Source organism: Macrobrachium nipponense, chromosome 1, assembly GCF_015104395.2.
Source record: "Macrobrachium nipponense isolate FS-2020 chromosome 1, ASM1510439v2, whole genome shotgun sequence".
Taxonomy (NCBI): Eukaryota; Metazoa; Arthropoda; class Malacostraca; order Decapoda; family Palaemonidae; genus Macrobrachium; species Macrobrachium nipponense.
In genome coordinates, this window is record NC_087200.1 from 127,694,820 (window position 1) to 127,717,319 (window position 22,500).

General features: G+C 36.9%; 1 protein-coding gene across 6 annotated transcripts in view; it reads left to right on the forward strand.

Moving 5' to 3' along the window:
- Positions 1–7,084: 7,084 nt before the first annotated feature.
- Positions 7,085–22,500, forward strand: part of LOC135219621 (uncharacterized) — a 127,032-nt gene continuing 111,616 nt past the window's right edge. For 3 of the 6 annotated variants that reach the window (XM_064256529.1, XM_064256537.1, XM_064256536.1), the window contains exon 1: positions 7,091–7,212. The gene's annotated coding sequence lies outside the window, so the exon portion shown is untranslated. The other 3 variants (XM_064256535.1, XM_064256531.1, XM_064256530.1) reach the window with 3 other exon arrangements.

Consider the following 22,500-nt stretch of genomic DNA (forward strand, 5'->3'; position numbering starts at 1 on the left):
TGTTGATATGATTACTGATATTAGATACCAAGTATGCGTAAATAAGTGCACTAGTACTGCAGGAGATCAGATTTATGAGAACAATATTAATTTACCATAAGATTTCTCTTACGTTGTTCAACAATAAAAGCGAGTGTAATGAGACACTGACAAGAGCTGACTTTGGTCTGGCAATAATTTTTTCTAATATTCTCACACACCATTTCCGTTTCCTATATGTGTGTGTGTGTGTGTGTGTATTATATATATATATATATTATATATATAGATATATATTATATATATATACATATATATATATATATATCTCTATTAATATATATAATATATATATAATAGTAATATAGACACATATTTATAGCCAGGGCCACAGGAGAAATAAAAGAAGGAGTACCGAGCGCTTTCGCGTTATTTCATCACATTTTCGAAAATGTGTTGAAATAACCCGAAAGCGCTCGGTACTCCTTTTATTTTTCCTGTGGCCTTGGCTAAATATATTGTCATGCCCTATTTAGTGACACACACACACACACATATATATATAATGTAAACTGGTAATTCCAAAGAAAAGCTCCGCTGTTTATAGTGTGTATTTTTATTTTAATCCTTTGGTTGTAACAAAAGGTCTTCGTCCTCTAACCATACATTTTGGTGTAAAAAGCTCGATAACGAAGTGCAACGAAAACGAAAAACCACACATTCGAGGAATGGTAGAATTCTCATGCACTTTCCAGACATCAGGCCACGCGTGGAAAGGAGACGAGATGTCTGGCAACTGTCTGTGAAATACATTATCTTCTTCGAGTTTGTGGGTTTTACTTTTCTCTACAAGAAAGCTATTGTGAAGGGTCTGTATGTCCGTCCGCCCTCGGAACTTAAAAACTACCAAGGCTAGAGGGCTGCAAATTAGTATGCTTATCATCTATCCTCCAATCATCAAACATACCAAGCTGCAGCCCTCTAGCCTTAGTAGATTTTAGTATATTCAAGTTTAAGGTTAGCCATTGTCGCGAATAATACTGGCCATATTATTTACGACAAAATCTTCATGATTTAGGCAGGGAAGAAGAAGGGAGACTCCTGGCGTGTTGGTTCTTTGTAGTAAATTATATACCAGCGGAGTAAAGAGTCATGTATGTATTAGCAGAAGTGAAAATTATATTTTGATCTAAATTGAGCAGGAAATAATTTGACAAAATTGTCCAGCTTGTATATATTATGTCTGGCTAATTGAGCTGACAACCGACCATGCGCAACGCCATTCGTCCTTCTTCCTGAGGCGTCCCAGAGGTAACAAGTGTACGTTTGTTGCCAAATCAATTTAGAATCTAGAATCTATATTATAGTACTACCCTTGTGATTAGGGCAATATCAGATTTATCTGCGTATAAGTGTGCCGTCCTTTGGGCATTCCTGTTAAAAAAAGTTATGTAACTGTCCTTTAACCATCCAGCTGTATATTCATATCATTGCTGCATTCTAATTAAATTCCTGTGGCGTTTTTCTGAATTTGTAGTGTCTTAGTGTCTTTAGAGTAATAGCTCTAATCGCCAAGTGTGCGAGCATATGCCCTTAAGGATTCACGTTTGTGTTTGAGTAAGCTGTGATGTATCATTTCCAAGTTGTTAAATTTATTAGAGTTAGCTTTTATAATAAAATCCTTGTCTTCACCCTCCAATTTGTAAATTTTTCCTCCTAGAGGCTAGGCTGTCCGTCCCATATAACATCTGGGATTACAACAATAAATCGTTTAATCGTCGCTGAAATTCTTGACAGCCATAATCATACTCCTGGCAGTGGTATAGGTGCCAACAACACAGGCCACTAACGGACCGTAGCTGAAAGTTTCATACAGCATTATAATCTTTCGCTGTACAGAAAACTCGATTGCGCCGAAGTTTGTTAATACTCTCTCTGGAAACTGCTTGGAAAGGTCACACGAACGTCAGTAGCTAGATTAAGCCAGCTTTGTGGTGACACGGGCTCTTGCTTTACAGCAGCCCGTAAAGACGAACGTCGAGTAGCTCATGAGACCTTGTGATCTCTCTCTCTCTCTCTCTCTCTCGTGCAATGCTTGATGTAATGAATGGAATGAAAGTTAATTTTTTGCCTGCATTATAAAACTTAATACCTATATTGCCAGTTAAGTACGTGTTCAGAGAGGTTTTACTTTTGACCGACAATATTGATGTCACAAAGAAAAGGATGTTACAAGTGAAAAAGTGAAGACTTAAATCAAAGAAAATCAGGAAAATGGGGATTGGAGACAAACACGCTGGATATCATTCTAAAAACTGGGGACGTTACAGGGAGAGACGAACCGGAAACTTATTTTTGAACCCTTTATCCACATCAGCTCTCATCCTTGATCCTTGATGTCCAGAGCCGCCATAGAGGCTTCTATTGGGTCGTGGTAGCCTAGTGGGATCGAGGGCGATTATCAATCCACCATGGATCCCAATCTGTGCCGGATTAAGGCGTAAACTGAACAACCTTCTACAGCTTAGGGCCTCAGTCTAGGCAGTCCTCTCAAAATCTCGGATTATTTTCCCCGGAGTTTTAAAATGCAATGTGGTTTTTGTGTTCTGTAGTTTGTTAGCTGTTTGTGTACCAAATATTGATGAGTAATTTCAAAATTATTTTTTTGTACATTTTCGCAATTGTCACTACACTCCATAGGTCCCGCATGTAAAAGCAAAAAAATTCTGAAATAATCAAAGACTGCATACAGTCTGTAACAAAATCACCGCTATCAAGGGCCATTTCTAGCCTTAAACTGACGAAATAGACGTTCTGGGCGTATCTCCAGCAAAGAGCCCTATATCAGGTCCAAAATTCGACATGTCTCTCCAGAAAATGTTGTTCTGGGAGAAAGTCCCATACACTGAACGATTGTCTGTATAGTTAGCAAAAACATTGTTTATGGGCTTGTCTGAATGCAAAAGTGGGCGGAGTTTCGTGTCTGAACAATCTCACGGGGAATCGGTCAAGACCAGGTTGCTGGCTTGCGTCTTATGTCCGTCACCACACACAGGTCGTTCAATGTATGTGTTTGTCAGCCGATATATCGCTATCGCGCGCGTTTTTTTTTTTTTTTTTTATTTTTTTAGAGATGATGCCATATCTTCTCGAGACAAAATCTTTGTTCAGACTGAAATCGGTGCGGAGATCGTTCATACTGTCTTCATGAATAGTGTGTGTGTTTGTCGATAAAGGCAATCGTTCACTGTATGGGACCCTTTAGAGAGTCTCCATAAATAAATGCAGCGACAAAATTGTCGTTCTCTTAAGGTGTCTGTTAGAAGAAATAGACAAGTGTGAACAACAAAAAAGTGAAATGGGCTTCGTAATTAATACCCACAGTTAGTACTACTCATACTAACAACAAGGCTCAAATAAATAGGAAAAAAAGAAACACGTTCATATATTCTCAGTTATGAGTGGAAACACAAAATAATAAAAAAGCAACAGCTCAAATTCAGTGCACCAAATACGTAGATTAAAACGTACTAAAATCTACGATCAAATAGAGCCCTATTCACCAATGAACATTAAAATAAATACGCTATATTTTAGCAATAATTTTTCTGAACTTTTCTTTCTAATAAATAAATACAAAATAGCCTACCTTTAACTCAATGCAAAACACCTTTATCAAACCTTTTTAGGATCTACCATAGACCTTTCCTACCCCCACCCCTAACAACAACAGCAAAGTAGTTTATAGGCTTACTCCCCGAATTCTTTCTTTCTTTCTTTGCCTTCGGCTTTTCCAATTTCTATATGGGGTCGCTGTTTCTAGTCAGCCTTCTCCATTTTCCTCTGTCCTGTACATCTTGTTCCCTTAGACCCTTTTCCTTCTTGTCATTCAATAATTTATCTTTTTACATGAACTTTGGGCTTCCCTTCCCTCTTCTGCCCTCTACCTCCTTGTTCATAACCCACTTACATAGCTACTCCCCGAATAAGTGATAAAATAAGGACAAAAGGGATTAAAATACTAGAACACTGCAACGTTTGATGAAGGAAATTATGCCGTTCAATAGTCTTTAACTACTGCGCAAGTGCTTTCCTTCTCGAACGGTTCTTCCCTGTTCTCCCTGTAGAAAGATGCACAGTCCTGTTACAGGGGCTTTCCTACCTATAGGAAAATGGTATTTGGTCTTCCAGTCAATCATGTACGTATGCAGTTACAATGCACCTAAGTCGGACCAAGGTAATATATTCTATATACCTTGGGTTGGACTGAGCCGTCTCGTCTGTAGATTACAGAGCAAGTTATCGCAAACATTTCGCCAATGACTTGTGTCTTGAGAATTATTCATCTTTAATTTTTGTTCGTCTTGTCTACAATACTGTCTAACATTCATAACCTTCTTTTTTCCGTTCATTATGCTTCTGTGACTCCTTTCTAGCGAACACCATATTCTTTGGTAGCTTGAATTTCAAGTCAATAGCCCCTGTGGGGTTGTTCCAGTCAAATAGGGTTCATCTTTGGAATATATAATAATTAATAATAATAATGTCATTTTATATTAATTTAGTCCTGTTTGTTTGCATGAATACATATGTCTTTCATATGATGTCATGGTGTGTTAGCGTTAAACAAAGGGATTCATAAACCAGCAACAGCTTGATGTTATCAGGTACATGTAGCACATACGAGCTATGCAGTCGAGTTAGAATAAACTAACAACGTATCTGTTGTATCTTAATGTTTTTCATTAGTACTATATGTTCCTTTGTCCAAACAGCAAACCTGAGGATGAATTTATACTACGAATACCTACTGCATAAATGACATCATTATAAGGAAACTCATAATATATAAACACCGGAAAAGGAGGTTCACCTTCACAAGTAAAGTTTCCCCAAGACTGGAGTGTGTCATCCGTAGACTTTCGCAATCCTCTGGGTGCGGTTGACGTCCACCCTACACGACAGTTTTTCCCTTAATGCCGGCAACACAGGTGTTTCACATCACCTTGGTCAGCTTACGTATAATTGCCTAACTTTTATTACATATTTGTTTACATGTTTCGGTTCACCCAGTGCTCGCTAAATAAGCGTAAGGAATTTTATTTTCGAAAAGTATAGCAATTGGTGAGTTCAAGTTAGTGTAAATTTTCTCAACATTGTTGCGTGCCTTCTAGGCTTGGTTTAGATGCGTTTCTTACGATCTAATGGACAACACTCAGTGTAAGTGTGTGTTTGTGGATGTAGGCATGCATTATCAATAAACCAAATTAGGTGGATGGTTGCATTGGTTTTGTGTGTGTGGTAGATGAGGTGTTAAACGGAGCAGCTAAGAGATGCAGCCTTAAATAACTCGTGAGTGCCTTATACGGCAATTCTGTGTATGTGCACTGACTCACACATTTCAAAGTATATGAAAAACTATCTATGTAAAGCACACACGCACGCACACACATGTATGATGTATGTACGTATTATATATACATATATATATATATATATATATATATATATATATTATATATATAGATATATATATATTATATATTATATATATAATAGTATATATGTATATATATTATATATATATATATGTGTGTGTGTGTGTGTGTGTGTGTGTGTATGTATGTACGTATGTGTGTATGTACTATATGCCTACCAAGCGAGATAAGAATAAGTTCTTCTGTTACATGTATTCCTGTAGAATTAAGGTCGTACGCTTAGAATAGGAAATACACCTCTCTCCACCATGTACCCTTGGTACAAAGTTCATAACATGTGGCTATGTAAATATGTATGATAGTTTTATCAATAAGTTTATTCTTGATATTATTATACTTTCGAATTATTATACCTTAAATCACTCATGTAAGGTTTATTGTACTTCTTGATGGTTGAAAGCACCGAGTCACTGTGACAATGCTTCTCCCAAAAGATATAGGTTTGAATCCTGAGCAGGGCAGGTGAACTAATTATGTATAATTCCTATTGGATATATATATATATATATATATATATATATATATATATATATATATATAATATAAGCGAATACCACAGGAAAAATGATAGTCAGAAATCCAAGCGCTTTCGTCTTTACTAAGACATCGTCAAGGAACGAATGACTCGGATTTCTGACTATCATTTTCCTGTGGTATTCGCTTATTTAATGTAGTCACGTGTATCTACTGTGATTTTTTAAGCATATTATATAATTAATATATATATATAAAGATATATATATATATATATATATATATATACATATATAAATATATTATGTATATTATATATAAAATTATCTATATATATATATATAATATATATATATATAATGCCAGTTTGTCTCCAGTCTTGAATGGATGACTGAAATACCTTTTAATAGATGATGCCATTACCATGGAAAAAAGAACTCTTATCACTTTGGATTGAGTTTCGTTTTTTTACCAGTCAAACGCATAAATTGTTTATACGGAATAGACTGTTCTTCGACAGATAAGAAAGGGAAATGTAACCTACCGAATGAATGTTTTTAAGAACAATGGAATTACACAAGGAGCCAATAATCTTACCCTCTGTTTATACAAAAGCAACATGAAACCTACTTAAAATTCTGGGTGTAGTTCTTGAATCTTGAATAATAATGACACAACTGCTTTATATAACCAAAACAATCCGAATAATTTTTATGTATTATATAAAATGATAGTGTAGTGATAGTTCTTAATTTCAAGAATATCGGAATCTGAATTAAATAATTTATTTAAAAGTCAGACTCCCAAAGTTCATTAGTATGAACCTTATAATGTCTGCAGATCAAACAGGATTTCGGTTCGAAACCTTTTAAAGTCTGCAGGGACGCGCAACCCTGAAGACGGCGCACGAGAACTTTCTGCGCTGGCTTGGCAAGGGTATTGTTAAAATGTCAAGTCTTATATAGGACATGAATGATAGAAATTTGGAAGCAAATCTCGCAGCTGGTTAAATGTAGTTTTCTTGTCTTGGTTGCAAAGCGAACGCTCCCTCTCATAACAATTGCTGTTACAACATCTCGAGGCTCATCCACGAGACCGCTTTTGATCGCGCGCCTGGCAGCGGCGTCATTTCACCTGGACGAGGCCACAGCCACAGGTAGAGAAGTTCTGGTTAGTGAAGGCGTCCCCATGGTTACGAAGTGTTGTTGGTGATGGAAGCTCGTACGAGGGTTTTTCCTATGAGCAGTGAAAGTTGTAACAGGTGCGAATCTAATTCGTTAAATGAAATGAAGTGATGAAAGTGTAGTTGTTAGTTCGTCGGAAGGCGTTAAGTTCAAGTTTGCGAAGAGTTGGGGGCAAAAAATAGTTAGGAACATTTGGGCAGGAGGTTATTGGGCCCCCTGGCTGGAAGGAGCGAGTAAGTCCTTTTGACGTCAAAGTTTCAAGTTTTATGTAAGATATATATTACTAGCAGTTCTTGAGCACAAGGCTTCGATCTAAACCTCGTAACCACGAGGAAAATAAACGCAAAGTGTTTAGTAAGAAGTTTTTGAAAAGCAAGTTGAGTTGGGAAGTGGTGAGTGTGCGTAGGACTTCCTAAAACTGAACTTGCAACCCCGAGGCGTTGCACAAGATACCAGGAGTAGGAGATGGTGGAAGGATCCTACGAGGGACTGAACTTTCCTGTGGCCATTGTCATTACCAGGATACACTCTACTTACGTGGAAAGTGATGGTGAATTGTGTGACAGAAGCTACCTGAAAACGACTCGACCGCTAATTCCGGAGTAGAAAGTGTCCTTGTAGTTCTTGCCGTAAATGTGTATTATTTCAATGGATTGCACAAGTCACGGCGAAATTAATATTGATTCATTCTCGCTGTGTAAATTTTCCATCCCAAACTCCCAACATTGCTTTCTTGAAAGGTTCTATTTTGCCAGGGAATTTAAGAAAAGGAGAGAGAGAGAGAGAGAGAGAGAGAGAGAGAGAGAGAGAGAGAGAGAGAGAGAGTTAGGGGGGGGGGTTTGGGGTGAGGGATATTTAAACTAGTGATGCGACAATTATCAACTGCGTATTGTCGGCCAAACAGGTTAAAAAGACAAAGTTTCTTTGCAACTTTTATTGACGAGTTTTCTTTTGCAGAGAAGTAATGAAGAAATATTGTGAATGGTTATTAATGGGATTTATTGAAATAGAGATTGTCATTATGATCATTATAAATATTTTAGATTTGCAATTCATAACAGTTAATTGTTATTGTTATTTCTATTAACATCATTTTTGTCATCATTCTTGCCACAATAATATTTATAACTGCTTATATTTCCGCGTTACATTCACAGTTATACCTAATGAGTATGGTTCTCAGGGTCACTGCCTTAATAATTAATTACCCTTTTCTATGTTTTCGGAACAATATTTATCATAAGTTGACATTTTTCTTAGTGTTATCACTTTTTTTCCATTTCGTCATGGGAGAATTTTATCACAAAAAAAAGACATTGATTATCTGAATGGCAGAGACAAAGCATTGAAAATAATTAATCATCATTATTCTTCATCATTATCATTCAATTTTCTTTTATCTGTTTTTGGGGGAGGTCCTTCCACTGGCTGGTCCCCATTCGATCCATCAGTCGAGTCATTGGTCAGTCGCAGTTTATAGCTTTCTTGAATAACTTGTTTTTCCATTTGGTGTCTCTTTTCATAGCAGATTTGTCAGTTAAGTCCAGAGTGGCGCTCTAAGAATCGCATGTCGCCTTCGAGTTTCTGGAACAACCCATTTCGTGTCATCAGCTCTTGCCCGATGTGTTTCATCAAATGTAATATTGAAAGAGTTGTTGAGAATTATCTGGAGAAACAATTTTCACTCAAATAATGATGCAGTAGATGTCGGTAATCTATGCTCGTTCTGGAAGTCACCCTACAATACAGTACAATTGATAAACACGTTGAATGAGCTTGAACGTTTATTTGTGTTTATATAATGGCAGTCAGGTCTTTGCTGATCGTCGCCTGTAGTCAAAGCTATAACAGCCCTTCCTTCGTTTTCCGTTCTTTTTATGGTCATTAATAATGATGATATTTGATCACGACCACTGGAGACCGGTGAGCCATGGAAGATCTCAGGACACCTGTGAAAATGTCTATCAGACGCTTCAATTAACCTCATTATGTCATCATCTAGTGAAAAATGGGTCACCCAGAGGGTTATTTGTACATATTTATTCATTTACTTATTTATTTGTTTATGTATTCATTTATTTACCCATTCACATTTTATTCATGTACTTATCAATTTATTTATTTCTTTTTGTTGATAAAGCTGCCCGCAGGAGAATGCAACGAGATAAAGAAACGGCTAATTGTAGTTCTTTTTGTGTGGGGGGAGCGGGTGGGGGGATGTGTTGGCTGTGTATCTCGGATGCCTTTGGGAAAATAACTGATACTTAGTCGTTAAAATTAACCCTAATGATTCAATCTCCTTTTGTTGTAACAGCGTTTCATCGCTGTCCATCCGTCATTAATCTTCTTAGAAGATTTCAGTTCAAAATTATCTTTAATTCATGTTTCATGAAAAAATTGAAAATTGGAAAGCTGCTTGTTTGAGGAAGTAACCTTAGGAAATTCGAGTATTGTGGACCCGTGTTTTTTTTCTTATTTTTTAAAATTTTATTTTAGTATTAGCACATTTTTAGAATCAAATTAGGCTGCGTAAATAAGATTTATTATCCCGGATGCCACAAAAATGCGGAGAAGAACGGGACGAGACGGAAGAATAATTTCCAAAAATATCATAAATTGTTATCAGCTCTCCCGTCTAACAATCCAGCGTTGAATAGCTGAAGATTTTGTAAATTCTCTATAATTTAGTTCCTTTTATACACTGTTTTCTCAGTGTTCATTCGCGAGAACAAAATGTTTAAGAGGCGTCTGCTGGAATCACTTGATAGCCTTAAAGTGTCTGCGAGAAATAGGAAAAACTGAGCAAAATATAAAAAAACGTCTCTGGAAGCATTCTGGCGAGACGTGACACGTGCAGACATGCTATGAAATTCTTCACAATTTCTTTATTTTCTGCAAGCATAATAGATCTCTTTAAGGATCATTCAAAGAACTCAACAAAACACACTACTCTCTCTCTCTCTCTCTCTCAGTAAGTTCCGCAAATTACCAAAATGCACTCTTTCACTTGAAGGCATGGTTTACGTAGGACATTAGTACCAGTTTTACCTTTTCTGCAATATATATATATATATATATATATATATATATATATATATATATATATATATATATATATATATATATTGGTGCAAAAAAGGTAAAACTGGGACTGAGGTCCTACATGAATTATGCCTTTAAGTGAAAGAGTGCATTATGGTCATTTGCGGAGAGAGAGAGAGAGAGAGAGAGAGAGAGAATTTTAATGCTCCTTATAGAGAACTATTACGCTTTTGTAGAAAACCAAGAAATTACGGAGTTCGTGAAAATTTATTCACGTCCTACGTCTCGCTTGAACTCTTTCTGCAACTTTAAAAAGAATATTTTGCTCAGTTTCTTATTTCTCGCAAATGCTTTGACTACTAAGTGATTCTAGCAGAACCCTCTTAGATAATTTGTTCTCACCCATGAAGAGTGAGAACACGGTCCATAACAGGAACTGAATTATTTGGGATTTACAAAATCTTTAGCCATTCGACGCTGGATTGTATATGTGTATCCGTTTTTATTGAAGCCACGTCAACAAGGAATTTAAATCTCCATCCTGGATTGTCCTTTGATCCTCCTCCCTCCTTGTCTCTTTTGCTTAAAGAACACTCCTCCCAGATTAGCAAACTGTAACCTGTCCCCCTCCTTTCTGTTTTTGTATTTAATGGTCTGGCAACTTCTGTTATATTCCACAGTGTGAACTTGAAAATGTAGAATATGCTACGAAAGTTCCACTCGCCTTTCTACCGTGGACTTAAGGAGAGAGAGAGATATATATATGTATATATTATGTATATGTATTATATATATAGTATAGCATATATATATATATCTAGAGCATTAGAGATATATATAGTCAAGATACTATATAGATATCTATAGAGATAGCGATTATATAGATATTATATATAATATATATTATATATAGATATATATATATATATATATATAAAGATGAACAACGGAGTAGCTGCAAGGTCTTTCGACTCAACGTCCTTTACTTAGCAGACCAGTCTGTCTGCTAAGTAAAGGACATTGAGTCGAAAGACGTTGCAGCTACTCCGTTGTTGATCTTTCCTTCGTGGCTCATACCTTTATTTATGAATTTATATGTGTGTGTGCATGGATGTGTATGTATGTATGTATGTATGTATATTTGTATATATACATATACGTATATTACAAAGAAAGGTAAGAGATGAAGATGGTATAGTAGACAAGTGTTTGTTTTGCTAGAGGAAGAAGTTGAATATCAATGCCAGGAAGACTAAGGAATTGAGAGTGAATAGGAGCCAGAAAGATAGTGACATGGATGTCGGGACGATGAAAGTGATTCAAGAACAGTAACGGATGGTGGCAAGTTGAGATAAGATGCGAGTCACATGCAATAGGTGGATCGAGGACGGTTGCGGGATCCCAGAGGCTTTGAACCCATTCTCGTTTATGGCGGTAGAGTTCACTTTGTATCTGAATGAAAGGGAAGTTTAGGACTGTTCAGATGAAGTTCTGGGAGGTATGTGTAGAGTAAAGAGTGAAATTGATAAGCACTAAGATCTGGTAAAAATAAGTGCGGTTAGTAAAACGACGCCTGTGTCTTTGAAGTGGTTTGGACACATGGAAAGAATGGATGGCGGAGGATTGTTGATGAATGGTTTCTTATTGTAGAGAGGGTCGACGTACTGTTAAGTGAAAGTGTCGATCGTTTCTGATGCTTTGGAATTATTTCTCTCCAAATGTGGTTACTGCAAGTCTTGCTGTTTAGAATGTCGATGCCTTTCCTGCTTGAAAGCATTCTCACACACACACACACACACATATATATATATATATATATATATATATATATATATATATATATATATATATATATATGTATATATACTGGGTATGTACATAGTTACCTTTTTCCATTGTAAGTCCAATATATAATAACTGACCATTCTTTCCATTGTCATTTTCTCTTCAGTTACTCAGCTGGTTTTTAAATTATTTTTTATGGCTGTATTTGTATTGACATTTTCCTCTCTGATTGTCGTGGTCATTTTTTTGGGCATACTCACACGTACTGGATATAATTTATGTCAATTACGAAAAGAGCGGCGTAATAAAGCCTTGCATACCTTGACACCCACCCACCAACACACCAACCCCCAGCCAGCCGGCGAGTAGTGGGAGAGGGTTGGTGTTTGTGGAGGGGCTCCTGGAAATCATCTCGTTTCCTCTTTTTGCAGTTGTTATTTGACGCGATTTGCTTTTGCTTGCAAATTCATTGGCACTGGAAATTCTGGCGGCAGCAGCTGCAATAGTCGGTGAACCAGTTTCTAGATCTTTATCTGTGGTTGTAGTTAAATGCCCGTGAATCATATGTTACCTATAGTGCCAGCTTCTTGAGCTACGAACGTCCTTTAATAATCCAATTCACTCTACCACGGTAATATTGTATTTTTATATATGTTAACCGAAAGGCAATTTTTGAGTTTACATATATATATATATATATATATATATATATGATATTATATATATATATAAATATGAATGAATTTTATCAAATCATCGCGACTCATATACATGCATTGAGCTACATATGTCCTTTAATATCCAATTGGCTCCACCTTGGTAATGATATATTTTGTTTTCATAATAAAAGTAACCGAAGGAAAAATTTTTTTTAGTTTATAATAAGTTCGCGTCTCGTGGGATCGAACCACGGAACACAAGAACTCAGGACTACCATGACACGCCTCGAACTACGTGGTTTTAAGGCGTCACGGCAGTTGTGAGTTCTTGTCTTCCGTGGTTCGATCCCACGAGACGACGAACTTATTATAAACCTAAAAAAAATTTCCCTTCGGTTAACTTTTATTATGAAGTATATCATTACCAAGGTGGAGCCAATTGGATATTAAAGGACATATGTAGCTCAATGCATGCATATGAGTCACGATGATTTGATAAAATTCCTCATATAATATATATATTATTATATATTATATTATATATATATATATAATATATATATATATATATATATTTAGCCAAGGTTTTAACCGGCCTTTGAATACTTGTTTCAGTTTTTTCAGCTTTTAAGTTTACTTTGCTAGATGTTCTCTGTGTTATTTTTGGCATTGTACCTCGAAAATGGGATGAAATAACACGAAAGCGCTCGGTATTCCTCCTTTTATTTTTCCTGTGGCCTTGGCTAAATATATTGTTACGCGCTATTTAGTGACATAAGCATATGTCACTTTTTACTTCTTCGTTTGATATATATATATATATATATATTATATATATAATATATATATATATATATATATATAATATATATATATATATGTGTGTGTGTGTGTGGGTGTGTGATATGTGTGGTATATATATGTATATATATATATGCATATATATATATATATATACTCTATCTATATATATATATATTATTATTTATATATATATTATATATCAAACGAAGAAGTAAAAAGTGAAACTCGAGAAGGAAAATGGATGACAAATAACGGAATGAGTGAAACAATAATAGCAATTCTTGCTGTTGTAATAGCATGATAATAATAATGATAACAATCTGGAAAAGTGTAAAGTATCACCGAGCCCCTCACAACTCACGGCCCATAAATTTTATTTAGTTTGAAAGTTATGCTGTCTCTCCATCTTTTTACATAAATTATGCTGTAGTTATTGATGTACCTTTGTGTACTTCTGCATGTGCAATGTAAAGCTGAGCGTAGTTTCTCTTTAAACATAAATGTATCGTAAGCCTTGTCACTGTATCTGCAGATCAGGCCTCTGTTAACCATATTGGTAATCAATATGGACTAAAGTTATTTTTATCAGGAGCTCTCCTACATCTTCATTGATGTACATTTTTAGGAGAGAGTGAGAGAGAGAGAGAGACTTTACCTTACAGACCTTACAGCTCGTTCGGGTTTCCCCAGGACCATCAGTGTGAGGCCCCTCTAATGTCTACCAGAGAATTGCTAATGCATCTTCCAGTATATTTTGCATCTTCCAATCTTGGATGGTCTGGGATGCATCTTAGATATTTGTCGAGCTTATTCTTAAACACATCTACGCTCACTCCTGATATGTTCCTCAGATGAGCTGGCAACGCACTGAATAGACACTGCATTGTCGATGCTGGTGCGTAGTGGATTTATGTCCTGTGTGCTTTCCTTAGCTTTCCTGGTATAGTTTTGGGCACTATTAATCTACCTCTGCTTGCTCTCCCTGATATTTTTAGCTCCATGATGTTTTCGGCAATTCCTTCTATCTGTGTCCATGCCGGTATTATCATGTAGCGTTCTCTTCTCTTTTCTAGACTATATAATTCTAAAAATTGTAGTCTTTCCCAGTAGAGAGAGAGAGAGATTCCACTCGAGGGCGTCTTCCCACGAAGGGCCTCTTCCCACGCATTTTCAGAATTCAAATCCAGTTGCTTCCTTCGGTGGAAGCTGGCCTTGCACCTGACTGTCCTATTATTGGGAGAGTGCCAAATGCGCATGCGCGCCAGGTACAGTCATGCACTCGTAGTCATATCCCACTCGTGCATTCTTACACTTGATATTTTTTCTGCCCGATGGAAATACAAAGTGCTATGCTTTCGGAGGACTGGTTTCCCCGGACGTTTTAGAGCTGAACTGCAATCGTGTGCAGTATCTGTGAAAACAAGTTGCCTCGTTCTGGTTAGGTCTAAGGGTAATTATTAATCACATATACTACACGCTCACACAGGCCTAAATGTGAATATACCGTACGTCTAAACTTTACGCATAACACATTTCTTAGTGTGAATGGGTTGTAGTCTTGCACACACACGCACTTATATATATATATATATATATATATATACTATATATATATATATATATATATATATATATATGTGTGTGTGTGTGTGTGTGTGTGTGTGTGTAAGTGTTTGATGGCATCTTTGCCATTTATTAGTCGAATCGAAGCATCTGTCGTTATGTCTTCTTACTGGTTCCTTCAGTGATAAGAGCCCGAGCGGACTTAAAGCCAATTCAGTCAGCGACTTTCAGAGTCAGTGCGGATCAATCACTGTCATTTAACCCGTTACACGATTCGCCGGTTTCTCTTATCTGTTCATATTGCCATAAAATCATATGACTGGCAACAAACAGGGATTCGGCAGGAAAAGTCAAATACTGGCATAAAAGCATTCATTGTGAATTAATTTATTCATAATGTAGTTTTGACATACCATGTCAAAACTACATTGTGACGTTGAACGCATAGCGTCACAGAAGTTTATATAGGAGCCGGCAACTGTAGGCCGGCGTTGCTTGAACCGTAATATCATCGTTATTCTACATCTTAGAAGAAACGTAAGAACAAATATGGAATCCGCGTGAAAGGTTCCATCAGAATAACGTTTTCATTTTCCTCTACAATTAATATTAAAGACGTTAGCATGGCCGGATATCCGGCCAGATATTCAGATCAAAACGGTACCTGAATAAAAACCATCCCCTTCTATCACCGATATTTTTCATCATAGAAAAAGAACGGTAAGAGCATATTTGGAAGCCTCGTGAAAAGTTATATCAACTTAATGCTTTCTTTTTTCTCTACGAATAATAATAAAGAAGTCAGCATGTCTGAACATTCGGATCAAAACGGCACCCGGTAGAAACCATCCCCATAAAATCTATATAAATTGTCCGAATTTGACCCAATTTGGTCCAATAGTTTTGCCGTCTATAGCGAACAAACACACAGACATACATACTTAGTCCAACGTCAGCTTTATATATAAATGTGTGTGCATGAATGTGTTTATGCATGTATGTACGTCTGTATGCGTGTGTGTTCGTGCGCAAAAGTTTATATGAAGATGAAGTGTAGGTGACAAAACATGTTTAGTTTCAATTATTAAGGTTGGGTAATTAATGTGTTAGGTCGGACAGATAATCTATACTTTTTCTAGACCAGGTGAAGAAACAACACACTCACAAGCACATATAGAATGTAACAGTTTTACAGAACCTCAGAGAGAGAGAGAGAGAGAGAGATTTTCTTTTAACAGCGTTTCTTCAGCTCGAATCTGACCTAAGGTCAAGGCCTCTTTCGGTCAACGTAACCACGAAATGAATCGGAGATTGACTAGAAGAGTCGTAAAAGAACATTGAGGAATTTAAAACACGACTCCCCCTCCCTTTGTGTTATTTTTACCACTCGTCAGTAATTTCTAATCACGATGATGTGTTAAAAATGGCTCAAGGATGCGAAGTGGTCACAGATCTTTGAAGCTTCTAGAGGTTGAAATTTGTTGCTCTTCTGGAAGCGACTGAGTCTGTCATACAGTATATCCTGAAGAAAGAAAGGGCAGCCATTTTCTTTTAATATTTTTTTCACACAATCGTTCAGATTTACACTAATTGATCTTTAGTAATAGCAGGTTGCATAATAGTGTTTGTGCTATATTGCCCCGAACATCGTTTTGAACTCGTTATTCAGATTAACCTGTGCCAATTAAGATCAGCGGGTATAGGAATGCGCCATTACTTTATACAACCCAATATAACGATTAATGAATTAGTAAAGCTGTAATAACCAAGACGCGAGAGCACTCATTCGCATTTTAAACCCATTTGTGAGGTTGAACTAGCCACAAACACTTTTTTTTTTAAACTGGTATCGGTCAGTTCAGGGCAGATGTGCTGAGGAGAATACTAAAAACCTGTTCGACAACTTTCTTACTGAGTCGTGCCTCCATTGTTCTAAGCAGGGGATGTTTCTCGTTACAGAGGAATTCTTCTCGAGACTCTTTTGCTTTGGTTTCACCTACGGTGGATTATTCTGATGTCGAAAATTAAGTTTGAAGAAAACCTGACTTCATTCTGATCTCTGCTAGGCCTTGATCTGAACTGAACAGAACCTCTCTCTCTCTCTCTCTCTCATGGAACAAGACACATACGGTGACTATGGCCATCGCTCTTGCACAGCTATAACTTTCCCTCTTTTAGACAACCGGCCCAGTGGTTCAGTGGTGAATCTAGAAATCTTCCATGGATGGGGGGTTGGGGGCGGCGGCACTTCGTATTATTTATATATATGCAACATGTACTGACATACGGTACATATATATCGATATTTATATACAAATGCATACACATATATATATACACAATTTACATATATTGTATGTACTGAGAGAGAGAGAGAGAGAGATGATAATCATGAAGATAGCTTACAAAGAAGTAGCAGGTGTAATAGCTTTGGCAAATACAAGCATTAAATACGTGCATAAAGAAAACAAAACATTATATAATTTTATTTTTAGAGTTTCAACTTTTGCGCAGTGAGTGCATATCATCAATTTTAATTATCCATGAAGTAAGGTTGGGGTCGGGAGCACGTGACGAAATGACACCCACCCACCCCCCGTAAATCCGCCACTGCATTGGTTTCTTAGGTTTATAAATCCTTTTCCAGATTCATTCATTTTTAGTTTTCCCTGAGGACGCAGGTTAGACAAGGGCACTAGGTTCTCCGTCCCACCATCTGGAGTGTGTGTGTATATACATACATACATATATATATATATATATATATATATATATAGGATATATATATATATATAAATATATATGTATATAAAGGTGTGTTTTTTCACAGCATTATTAAGAGCCAGAGCTGGCTTGACGACGACAAAGGAAGAGAGAAGTAGAATTTCCCTGAAGCGCTGATTCCTAGGTTTATATCAAACACAGGACTATCATAAAGAAACCTCACTTTCGGCCTTTGACCGTCAGAGGACGAGGTAAACGTCCCACCACGTGACTCGTGCATTTTCGTTGATCGAGAGAGAGAGAGAGAGAGACAGAGACAGAGACAGAGAGACAGAGAGAGACGCCGAGTGATGTGAAAATGAAGGTTCTTAGTATAAAGAGAAAGGCTTTCTAGTCTGTATGCATGTGTTATTCTAATCATAATTATAACCGCAAATCAGTATGCCTATATTATAGATATTATAATATATATCTATATATATAATTATATTATAATATATATTATATATTATATATATATTGCCTACTACAAACAATAACAGTGCACTAAGAAATACTCGTCTTAAAGACGTTAATAAGCCCGATGATGTGTTACGAAGCCGGCCAGACAAACCTTGGAAAACGTGCGGGACTGACCACAACGTTGAGACACCCTTCCCAGTCATTTATTTTGTTCACTCTTCTTTCTGAAATTGGTCTGAGCGTTCGCGGTTTAGTTTCGTATAGGCCCTTGTCATGCAGGGGGAAAAAATTCGTCTTGCAAATGAGAGAGTGGTTTTGGTGAGGGAAAGAATAGGACTGCCGTGCAGTTACTATATAATTTTTTTTTTTATAAACTTAACCATTTTATTTATGGAAAGGGATAACTTAGTTTGTGCTGGAGGGGACATTTATTTTAGCACGTTTTTTTCGTGCTTCTTTTATGTTGTTATCGAACTAAATATACCTGACATCCAATGTATAAGGGTACCAGTTTGTCTATATAGTTTGTTTGCGTCGTTCAAGGCGTTCTTAATTCTTTAAAGTATTTCAGTAATCATTGAATAAGAGGTGCTATCACCATTTGTATTTATATATTTTTAATTTCGATTTGAAAAATCGAATATCTTGCAAGTGAAATGAAAAGTTACCAGAAATGCAATATTGATAATAAACTGCCTTCAGTTTATTGATTCCGCCGCAGAAGATCTCGGCAGAAGTTCATATAACGGAAAGAGGCAATTTCCTTTATATTTTTGGCGGGAAACACGTCTTCCGCGGCCCAGCTCATTTCCCGTCGTCACCAATAGCGTCACGAAAGACGATCTACAATGTTTTATGTTTGGAAAGTTGTTAGTGGTTTTCAAGTGTACATTACTTAGTTTTCCTTCGATTAAAAAAAAAAAAAGTTGGAATTTATGACTCCGCAGTCAAATTGTTCGTTATTTAACTTTGATGGTGATTCTGGTAGCAATAAATACTCATTAATAGGCCATTGTTGTTTACTTCGGCCTAGTTTTTCGCTCTGCTTCCGTTGATGATTAATGCTTAAGCAAAACCTAACACCCACTACATTCGTGGTAATTTACGGGTTGTACTTATCACCAGATTATGTACAGTTATTAAACATAATATCATTTTGGGAGTAAATCTCAAAATTTAGACTTCCTTACTGAATTATAATTTTAGTTCCGTGTAACCTCATCCCTACTTAAGTTCAGAGGTTATTTGAAGGATAATAACGACTCGTTCTAACTCCGAGCACTGGCATGTCATGTTTCTGGTTTCCAGTTCAAGTTTTGTATACGAAACGTTTCCAAGACCTGATTAAAGCTCGCGTGTTCTCTGCCAATAAATCGCAAGACAGGCCCATAGGCCCATACGTTGTGAATGTCAAGTTAGGCTGCTCCAATAGTAATGAAGCGAAGCAGTAGGTCGTGTAAAAGGTTTTATGGTTCCAAGGTTAGGGTTGGAAATTTTTTTTGATATTGTACGTATGTCAACTATTCCGGAAATATATAGGTCAACACACACACAAGCAGATATAAAATTGAAGGATAAACCTGAGATGGGTGTTAACTTATTTCTCGATATATAAAAAAAAAATTATTACAAGGTTTTGTCTCTTAGTAAATATGACTTTTTTACTCGCAAATATTAAGCACCAACTATCTTAATACCGAATTCCTTTAACCTTAGGAATAACATACACCCAAAGGGAATCATAATTGATAAGGCTACCTACCACGACCGTGAATCGCATGATTCGAACCCAAGCTTTGGTTTGGAAACGAGGAGAGAGAGAGAGAGAGAGAGATGCGAGTATTTAAATGCACCCGCAATTCACGTAAACTCAGGTGCTTGCTGACACAATGGACCCGCCATACCCCACCCTCACATATGAGATTCGCTCGCGTTCGTCTTTTCCCTCTCGGTATCGTCCGATCGTCGTCGATGAAATGGTGAATCGCGGTTGTGAGCTAACGGGCGGAAATGTGCAGCGCGCGGACATCCTGAGTAACGTCCGCAGTTTAACGGTGAATTTAGGGCGAAGAACACGTCGCCATCGACCGCTGGACGTTGAAGGTGCTTCATTTCTCTCCAGGGTTTAGTGTTATAACGCTGCACTGCATCTCCTCCGAATGCTATGGTAGCATGGAAGATAGGCTGCTATTAGGCGTTGCGCATTATTATATTATGATTATATATAATACTGGTAATCATATTAGACACGAAGATATATCACTTATTTCATTCCACACAAGAAAAAAATGTACATATTTCATTTTCCCTGTGTGGAATACAATTGCTATGTATACGTTTATGTGTGTGTTTGTGCAATTGCTCTTACACATCGTGTAAAAACGTAAATGTAAGCTTAACCACCTTCCTTGTATACCATCAATTCCAAACAAAAGACCTGTGTAAGTACGAAACCCTGGAAAGATATAAAACACGAAAAACATTGAACATGTATACATACACACACACATATGTACATACATATTAAACAACCACACAAAACAAACACCACACCACACACACATATACATATAATATAATAATAATTCGATATTTATATATATATTAATATAATATTATATAATATAATATATAATATATGAATGACACTATAATACATGTATGTGGTCGAGTGAAAGAAGCATCTGCAAGACATAGCTGTAACAGCATACCTTTATGCTCTCACGAACATGTACATTTCCCTGTTTATTTGAGGGTTTATATATATCGATATAACAGATACTGTATGCATGTATACCGACACATATAATGCGGATATAGGACTTGAACCGAGTTGAATATTACCTATATTGTTATTTACATAAAAAATAAAGGGAAACAAGTATACAGATCAAGAAATTTACTATACATTCGTCTAATCAGTAGGCCTAAACTTAAGAAGATTCATTTGTTAATGTATTGACAGTGTCTCATACACACACACACACACACGTGTTCAGTAATATTATATGGACTCAGATTCACGATATCAACAAAAACTCAGCGAGCTTAGTCACGACAAGCGCTCAAATATCCGAAGCGTTGGTCCTTGCCATCACCATCTCCATCCATCTTCTTCTCCTCTCCCGTGACATTGGAAGTTACGCCGTGCGGTTAGATGTCTTCTTTTTTATATTCTCATTATTTTTTCTTTCTCCAGAACGCCCTCGGTTCTCGTCCCTTTCGGTGAATATCGAGTATCCGTCCCCCCTCGCGCCTTCTTCCATGCGGTGATCCCTGGCTCGTGACCGAGAGATAGCAGCAGCGGGTTCTTTTCGTCGTGGATTGCTCCATCCTGGGTTATCTTTCCTCCTGAGTTTCAAGTCCAGTACAAACACTCTGCTTTTGAACATGAGAGTCTCCTTTCTTATTCAAACGTAAAAAGACAGCCATGACATCCCTTTACTTGACTCATTTATCGTATAATCATCCTCTTTCTCTAATATATTTAATTTTGTTTGAACTAAAAACCGTTACGATACGATCACGGTCTAGGTACGTTCTTTAGACTTTGGGTACGATATGCATTTCCTTGGCGCATTAATCTGTTTCACGAGCCAATTATCTGCAAACAAAATTCAGGACAATTCATGTAAAATACACTGAAATCTCTTAGCAAGTCTGAAATTCATAAAATACAAGGGAACCTTTGGTTATATCTGTTTCTGAACGTACTTTAAACCACGATTTATTATGACGAACTAGTTTTGGGTTTCGTTATATTCTGCATCATTTCGGACCTTCATTTTACCTTCGTTTTGTGCATAAAGAATTTATTTTCCCATTTCTCACATAACCATCGACAGACATTAACTGAGTTGCTCAAAAGGCCCAGAGGATTGATTTTTCTTGTTTACCATGTAAGTGGGTAGTGCTTCCAATGCACGCCCACGCGCTGCACTGTAGGCCCTAGCTGCAACCCCTTTATTTCCTTTTACTGCACCTCCGTTCATCTTCTCTTCCTTCCAACTATCTTACTTTCTACCCTCTCCTAACAATTGTTTCAAAATTATTTTCAACGCTGAAGTACCTCATAGGTCCCAGCGCTTGGCCTTTGGCCTGAGCTTTATATTCCAATTCCAGTTCTAATTTCGCCCGTTTATTGCTTTCATTCGCTGACGAATTTCTTCTCTTTGCTTGACTGCTGTATCGGCCATGACCTCAAAGAACGACACTCCAGGACAGAAGAACTTCATCGCCTTGTCATCTGTTTCAATAGTGATGACTTGGGAGAATCTCTCTCAGTTTCATCTCCAATCCTGCCACTTTCACTTGGTATATTTCTTC